Raw genomic sequence first — 9,142 nt, forward strand, 5'->3', positions numbered from 1 at the left:
TAACCCAGGTCCACCTGGCTGCATTTCTCAGGGCAAGGTAACCAGCAAAGGTTTGGAGAGAACAGCCAGCTGAATCCAGACAGACAGATCCAAACGGAATGAGGGTGGAAAACAGATAGGTGCTGTACAGCTGGAGACAAGATGCAGTGAAGGCAGGCCGAAGTGAGAGGCTAAGAGCAGTATTTCAGCAATTCTGAAGCAAATCGGCAGCAATTGCAGCATCTCGAAGGTCCTGTCTTGAGTAGCTGGTCAGGTGTCAGGAGGCAGTCTTCAGGTGGCAATCCTAACCCAAGCCTGGCTGATGGCTCACACATTGTGTGACCTCTAGTTGAGCTGCGGCTCCTCGTCTACAAGCTTGGACTTGAGGTGCTTCTTGTAGGCCAGGACGTCTCCAGACCACTTGGTGATTGTCTGCTTCTTACAGACCCAAATCTCCTGTGCAACCTGTTGGATGAGTATGAAGTCATGGTTGACTGCCATCATGCCACCGTCAAACTCATTGATGGCATCTGCCAGTGTGTCAATGGTCTCGATGTCCAAGTGGTTGATAGGCTCATCCAGAAAGAGCATGTGAGAGTTCTACCAGGACAGACAGGACAGACACATTCAGAACATCTGTCCATTCAACAGGTTCCAGATTGGTCTCACCTGCTGTTTTCAAATGAGGCCATATCTCCCTATGATTTCCCTCATCACCTCCTTCTCCTTGATCTCTGGGTAGCACTTCATCATGTACCGCAATGGTTAAAGGTCCAGGTCCAGCTGTGACTATCAGTGCTGATGGTAACAACCTATCTTGACAGGAGAATGTTCCTGAGTCATTCAATCTGTGGGCAGAAGCTCTCCAGTTAGCAGCTTCAGAAGAGTGGACTTCGCTACACCATTGGGTCCTACCAGAGTCACTCATGTGTCAAAGTCAATGCCAAATTCTATATTATTATAGATGCAAGACCTGTCCTTTATATACTTGAAGCTCATGTTCTGATGACAGGTGGTGGGACTGTACCACATGGTGGGAGATAAAATGACACTGTCTTGTCACTCACAACCCTTTCTGTCAGCCCTGATGCCACCATTTCCTGTAGGGTGTTCTCTTTGCTTTGAGCCTACCAGGCAAGCTTGGCACTGCCCTGGCCAATCCTGGCATTGCAGTTCTTCTTGTGTTCGATCTGGTCCTGCTCCCAGGGGAACTTTCTCTTCCAGCTCCAGCCATGTCTTCACATACTGCTCATAGTTACCCCTGTGGTACTTCAGTGTCTTGTGGTGCTTGTGGATGATGTCAGTGCAGACTCCGTTCAGATAGTCCTGGGAATGGGACACAAGGACCAGGAGGCACTTGAAAGTCTTAAGTTCCTCTTCTAGCCACACAGGTCCAGGTGGTTGGTAGGCTCATCGAGGAACAGCATGAAAGGCTGAATAAAGAAGGCTCTGGCAAGAGCTACTTTCTCATCCTCCAGCCACCAGTGAAGTCCTTCAGCTTCTTGTGCCGCATGGCGGGAGTGAAAGCCAACATATGTAAGATCCGTGAGGCCCTCATCCCGACTTTGTTGGCATCCAGCTCTTCCATCCGCTCACACAGTTCCATGAGCTTCCCACAGTCTGCATCCTCCTGAGCTAACCACTCAGCCTCACTCTCCCGCATGGCCCTCTCTGTGTCCGCCTCCATCACGCACCGAAAGTGTGTCTTCTTGTTAGAAGGCATCTCACGGGTCAGATGGTAGATGTCGATGTGCTCGGGGATGGGCACTCCGCATTTCCTAATAGGAGAGAGGAGCATAGGCTTTCCAATTCCATTTAAGCCAATGACGCCATAATGACTGCCTCAGTTTAATTCCTGTTTGATGTCACTAAGCAGCTCTTGACCATGACAGATGGGTGAGAGGTTGATAATGTGGATATCAGTGGTGTTGGGGTGAGAGGACAGCGTATGAGTGACAGCCCAAGAAGCAACTCTCCTCATTTCAATGTCCTCAAGCTCCCGGGTGAGCAAATCTCCTTCTCCATCACCTGTAGTCTCTCTGCCATTGACCTCTTCATTTTTCTCCTCTGCCACCTGAGGTTCTGTGACAGCATCTACTTTTCTTCCTGTCACTTTCTGGGCCACTGTCAAGCTTCAGCAGCTTCCTTCTTTCTGGCTGCCTTCTTCTTGACCACATTGGAAGGCATGGTGATGAACCACAGGGAAGTACCTGTTCTTTCAGGAATAGGGCCTGGCAGCTTGGCCCCTGTTGCAACCAAGTTAGTTGATTTTTAAATAAATACTAAGATTATAGAAACTGCAATTGTCTACCTTAATAAAATGTGCCCTGGTCATTTTACAAGGTTTCATAGTGATTCAGTGCCTTTATATAAATAGATTAAAATAAACCCATCACTGCAAAAGTTAATTTGAGTATGAGAGAGAAGTGAGATTGCTCTGGGGCTGATATAACTTAGTGATAATTGGATTATAATAGTGTTACAGTTAATAGAGCCAAATATGGATGGATATTTCTTTTATTCCATGTGTCTGAAAAGGGGAACAAAGAGAGAATTAACAATAAGGCAACAAAAGCAAATACAACAATTAGCCTCATTAAAGGCTGTTTGTAAGGTTAGCCATGTTATTACATCTTGTTTATTTTCACAACAGAACCTGCAACATTGGATACTTTATTTAAAAAATAAAAAAGAGGTATCATTTAATTCACAGTTTTAGGGGATCTTCTCCCACAGTAATTCCAACCATCCTTTTGTCCTCCCTTTCTACTCAGAAAAGGGGTGACCTCCCATTGATATCAATCAGCCGAGGCATATCAAGTAGCAGTAAGACTAAGCTCATCTTACCACATTGAGGCTACACTAGGAAACTCAGTTAGGAGAAAGATCACAAAGGCAAGAAACAGAGTCACAGACAGCTCCTGTTCATACTGTTAGAAGTCCCACATGGAGACCAAGCTACTCAAGCCAAGAGGGACTAGGAGAGTCTGTCCCATCCATGCTCTCTGGTTGGCAGCATAATCTCTGTGAACCCTTATGGACTAAGATTAGTTGATTTGTAGGTTTTCATGTGGTGTCCTTCACAACTCTGGCACCTATCATCCTTCCCTTCCCTTTTCCACAGGAATCCTTACGCTCCTTACACATTACCACCTCAGGACCTTGGGCCTCTGTATCTGTTTCCATCAGTTGTTGGGTGAAGCTTCTCTGGGTGAAGTTATACTAGACTCCTTTCTGCTAGTATAGCCCAACACCATCCCCTCAATTTTTGTTCCATCTTTAACACCGCACATGTTGTATGCAGGACAAATTTTAGATCGTCAGTTTTGTGGCTGGGATACAGTCCCAATCCCTCCACGGGCAGTCTGGCCTGGCCAGTTCATGCTCACTATCCTCCGTTGCTCTTAGTCTTAGCTAGGGTTGCCCTTATAGGTTCCTGGGAGTTTCCACTGTCCTAGGTTTTGAGCTCTTCCAAAAATGACTTCCCAACTCAGATTCCAGTTGTTTCTCTCAGTTCTCTCTGCCTCTGTCCTCCCGCAACCTGATCCCTCCTGTTTCTATATCCACCCATTCTCTAGTGCCCTCCTTCTGTCTAACCAGAAACTGTAAACCACATAATGGTGCCTTAAATGAAGAATGGAAAAAAGAAAACATGGTACATTTACACAATGGAATACTACTCAGCTGTTAAATAAAATGACATCATGAAATGTGCAGGCAAATGAGTGTAACCTGAAATCGATTATCCTGAATAAGGTAATCCCGACTCAGAAAGACAAATATTGTATGTATACTTACAAGTGGATATTAGCCATAAAATAAGGATTAACAATGCTACAATCCACAGACTCAAAGAAGCTAAGTAACAAGGAGAGTTCAAGAGAGGAGGCTTCAGTTTGACAGAGATAGGGAAATAGACTAGACCTTTAAGATTGTGACTTCCACTGACCTCAGACTAAGGTCCTGTGGTTATGCACTACCTTTTTAGTATCTCACCACTTTTCAACTTTGGCACACTGGGATGAGGTTTCCCATACATGAAAGTTTAGAGAAAAAAATAATATCCAACTAATTCAGGAAAGGAGAGGAAGAAAATGAGTGAAGAGAAAAGTGTGTGTGTGTATGTGTGTGTGTGTGTGTGTGTGTGTGTGTGTGTGTGTGTGTAAGAGACAGAGAGAGAGAGAGAGAGAGAGAGAGAGAGACAGAGACAGAGACAGAGACAGAGACAGAGAGGGGGAAAGATACATTATTTTATTGCATCTGATTTCAGCACCAGTACTAATTCTTTTGTCTTTTTTTCTACAAACTTCTGTGTTCTTACTTCTTACACCAAAACACTTTGTAAGCACCCTTGGCTTTTTAGTGCAAACATTTTACTTTTCTAAAACTTTACCAGGACACTACAAAAGATATTTACAGATTCAAGTCACATATATTAAATAAACTAAAGAGTACACATCATTTCACAAGAATGTTCTAAATGTTTTAACATGTTATCAAAAATTCTTAACACAAGAAATGTCAGCATCATCACCCATTCAGTTTTTTTTCTAGCTCTATCATTCATGGTGACATATGTATAGTTCATCAAATGTAACACTAGAGGTGAAGAAAAAAACGAAAGAAGCCTGAGAATAAAAGATAACAGACAATGTATCTCAGCAGAGATAAGAATAAAAATCAGTTTATCTGAGAAGCCAAAAAGCAAGAAAAGAATGGAGTGAAATGTTCAATATTTTAACAAAGCCTCATATTCAGCATTGTGTGAAATTATCCTCCAAAAGTGTGTGAGAAATACATTCTAAGGGAAATAGAAATTGAAAGAATTTGAGTCCAGTAAAGACGCTTTGCAAGAAATATTGAAGATATTCATTGGACCAAAGAAAGATTTAACAGGTAAGAAAGTTTAAAAAAAAATAAAGAAAAGCAAAGTAACCACAACTGAAAAAAAAAAAGGTGTGTGTGTGTGTGTGTGTGTGTGTGTGTGTGTGTGTGTGTGTTGGAGAGAGAAAAAGAGAGGGAACCAAAAAAGAGGAGGAAGAAGAGGAAGAAGATGAAGAAGAGAGGATAGGATAGGAAAGTTATGAGTGGGTGACAATATTGGGTCCAATTCTCAATTGCTTTCTACCTTAACTTCATATTTTATTTTTAGCCAAGGTTTTGCTCTGAGCCTGGAGCTCACCAGTTCTGCTATCTTGACGTGGTTGTTTGAATAAAAACTGGTGCCTATAGACCCATAAACATTGACAGCATTAGGAGGTGTGGCTTTGTTAGGGAAGGTGTGACTTTGTTGGAGGAAGTATGTCACTGTGGATCAGCACTGAGGTCTCAGCGGCTCAAGCTACGTCCAACGTCTTCCTCTCCTGCTGCCTGCCAATGCAGGTGTAGAACTCCCAGCTCCTTCTTCGGTACCTGCACAACATCACACTTCCTGAGGTAATGGTAATGGATTAAATGTCTGAATCTGTAAGCCAACCCCAATTAAATGTTTTCCTTATTAAGAGTTGCCGTGGTCTTGGTGTCCTTCACAGAAATAGAAAGCTTAGCTAAGACTTCTGGCTAACTGGCAAGTCTGTCTTCACTCTCTATCCCTGATCTCATGTATTCAAGCAAGTACTATACCTGCTAAGCTATATTTCCAAGTCTTTTTTTTTTTTATCTTAGTGGACTTTTCAGTCTTTTCAATATAATAAAATATATTCAAATACATGTGCCAATTATCTATTATATATAAGTATATATATGCATACATATGGTACATGCCCACATATGAATGAATAACTGTGTTGATTCAAGGAACAAAAAAGGGAAATAAGATTCTTAGACTCATCAGGTTCTTACACTAAGAGTGAAAAAGTTCATTATGTAAAAGTGGATTAAAATAAGTTGTGAATACATATTGTAATATCTAAGACAACTCATTGAAACTTTTAAAGTGTAATTGATAACCTAACAAAATTATACAAATAAAATAATTTAAAATTCTAATTACAAACCATATACAGCAGGTGCAAATAAAATTAAAATTAGGTTAAATGACTGAGACATCACACAATGTACATTTAAAACAATGATACCAGTAATTAATTATAAATAAATAGATGTTCCAATTTAAAAGGCAGATTTCCAAAGAAGATAAATATAAAACTCAAATGTATATTTTCTACACGATCCCATTAAAAATAAAACACAATCAAGTCAGAATGAAGCAGATGGTGAAACATACACCATGAAAAACTTATCCAAATAATTGTACTATGTAAATAATTACATTAATTTCACACAGAAAAATCTTCAAAGAATATCGATATGACATTAAATAATGATAAAAGTGACAGTTCACTAAGAAAATATAAACGACTCAGAATGTAAATACTAATGAAACACTGAATTATTTTTCTGTCACTAGAAGTCAGGAGACACAGAAAGTTAACTTTCTGACATAATAATGTGCTTGGATAGATCAATTAGATCTAGATCAATTAGAATAATGTATTACATATATCCACTGCCAGTTATAAACCAAATACTGTGGCAGCTAGTTTCTGTGTTCTTTCATTTGAACCTGATCACAGAAATTAAACAACACACACACACACACACACACACACACACACGCACACACGCACACATGCACACACACACACACACGCGCGCTCATGCGTGTGTACACACGTACGTACACACACACACTTGAAGCTCAATTTTCAACACTGTATTGTATTTCCGGGATAAGTTGTCAGATGAGAGGACCATAGGGGCATATGGTATTTCAAATTAAAGGATGGCAGCAGGAAACACAAACATTGAAACAGGATGGTTCACAGGCCAGCAGAGAGTGAAAGGTTGAGTGAGGAATAATGGGAACCAGCCCACAGCTCCTGCTCCTGCTCTTTGGGTTGAAGGGGAAGCCAAAGGCAGGAATGAAAAACTCATACTCAGCCAGGTGTGTGGTGAAGAAGGTCTTAGCCACAGGACAACAATTCATTGGAAGCATTTGGTAAGGCAGCAATGTCTCTTGTGTAGCAATTAAGAACTAAAGAAATCCATTTGTTTTCTCTCCTTCCTATAGTAATGATGTAGCTAGACACTATCAGGAGAAGAAAACTACTGTTTGAGACTGAACTACACTTTGAATCTGAAATCAAGGATCCATCACAACACCAGGAATCCCATAAAAACAGTACACTAGAATCCATAATATATAAAGTATAATATGATAAAAAAGAAATGAAATATACATAAATAAAATAAATAGATTTTAGGATTTAAAACACAAAAAAAAAATCCACAAAAACAAAAGCCTTGCTATGACTCTGTGCGACGAGGAACTTTCAAAGATGTCATTGAATTCATTTTTTCGGCCAATTACGCGTGGACATGCATCCTCCTTAAGGGTAGGTTGGTTGGTTACTCTGTGAGAGTCCCATGAAGTAAAGTGAATTTTCATTTGCAAGTGGTTATCAATTGGAGATAGTTTCTGGGTTAGAGATGAGGGATTGTCTACTTCTCCTTTCACCTCAAGGACCTCATCTCCTGCAAACCCCTGCAGGCGGCTGCATGCTCCCTCAGTCTCTGTGAGTTCATATGTGTTGGTTGGTCTTTGTTTCCATGATTTACTTCATTCCCTGTTGTTCTTACATTATTTCCATTTCTTTTTCTGCAGGGTTCTCTGAGTCCTAAGAGTACATATTTGATGGAGACATCCAATTTTAGGCTGAATGTTCCATGGTCTCTTACTCTTCTGCATATTATCTGGCTTCAGTTCTCTGTATATTCACTGTATTTTTTCATGTCTGATGCAGGAAGATGTTTCTCTGATGATGGCTCAGGAAGTCACTGATCTAGCAGTATAACTGCAGGTTATTAGGCATCATTGTCTTGCTCTCTCTCTCTCTCTCTCTCTCTCTCTCTATATATATATATATATATATATATATATGTATGTATGTATATATATATATTTGCATATATTAGATATAATGGTAGTATTTGATTTACTCTGTGTTTCTGAGTTATTTATTCTTACATTCTTGGTCACCAAAACATCATTAGGTATAGGATTAAATTCATGGGAGTGGGTCTCAAGTCAAATCCAGATATTGCTGAGTTAGTGCTATAAACTCTTTGCTGCCATTGCCCTAGCATATTTGCAGACAAAACGCCTTGATAGAACAAAGGTTTGGTGGATGGATTGGTGTATATATTTCTCTTTTGGCAGCTAGATAGCAAGCACCTGTACCTAAGACATGAAGACATATGGGTGAAGGCTCTGGTAGGACTTATCTAACTGGGCTTTTCCATTTAAAAGTTTCCATGTAAAAGTTGTGTAGGTATTGTCTTCAGCAATAGGGACTATGGGAGAGAATATGGAGAACATATAGCTAAAAATTAAAGAACATTTTGGAGGTAATATGAAACTGAATAAAGTAAAATGTCTGTAAAATATATACATACATGAATTTGATCTAAATGAAATAACAAAATAATGAAGAGGAACACAAACTGGACATTTGATGCCAAATGAAGTTACATTTCTTTGAATTTTATTTAATTGTATTATTAGCCAAAGGGGTTTCATGGGAACCCTCACATAACGCAAGATGTTGGTGAGTCTGCAGAGTGTTCTCTACACAATGAAAGCAAAGCCTCATTACTGGAAAGAACACCTAAATGACTCATTTTGTTTTATTTGAAAAAGTAATTATTTTTAAATTTTATTATTCTTACTGTTCTCTAATTTATTTACCTAATATTTATTTATATTCAGTGAAATTTTAAAATTTGTTGACTTCCCCTTATGTATTTCTCCATTTTAATTTGTATCATTATTTAACATCCACTATTATCATCTTTATATCATTCTGTACCACATATTTTATCTAGTTCTCTTATTAGTACATTTACCATACTATTTAATTTTATAGGTAATTCTGTACTTTCATGTTTTACCATGTTCTACAGTGGTAGTCTAGAAGTAGTATTCAACTGAATTAAATTTTGATTCCAGATTTGAATTTCTGTGTTATTCTGAATGAAGTTGTAATTTCTTTTCTTCCCATAGGGTGATAGTGAGATTGAATCTATGAAATACTACTATACTCAGTATCCCCTGAATAGAATCTGGTTAGATACTCATCTAAATAGACATAAAATTGTAATG

General features: G+C 39.3%; 1 pseudogene across 1 annotated transcript; it reads right to left on the minus strand.

Moving 5' to 3' along the window:
• Positions 1 to 240: 240 nt before the first annotated feature.
• Positions 241 to 2,166, minus strand: LOC311593522 (ATP-binding cassette sub-family F member 2-like; annotated as a pseudogene). Its single transcript has one exon. The product of its transcript is annotated as an ATP-binding cassette sub-family F member 2-like (transcript).
• Between the last annotated feature and the right edge of the window lie 6,976 nt (positions 2,167 to 9,142).

This window comes from Acomys minous (assembly GCF_964271855.1).
Source record: "Acomys minous genome assembly, chromosome: 1".
Lineage (NCBI taxonomy): Eukaryota > Metazoa > Chordata > Mammalia > Rodentia > Muridae > Acomys > Acomys minous.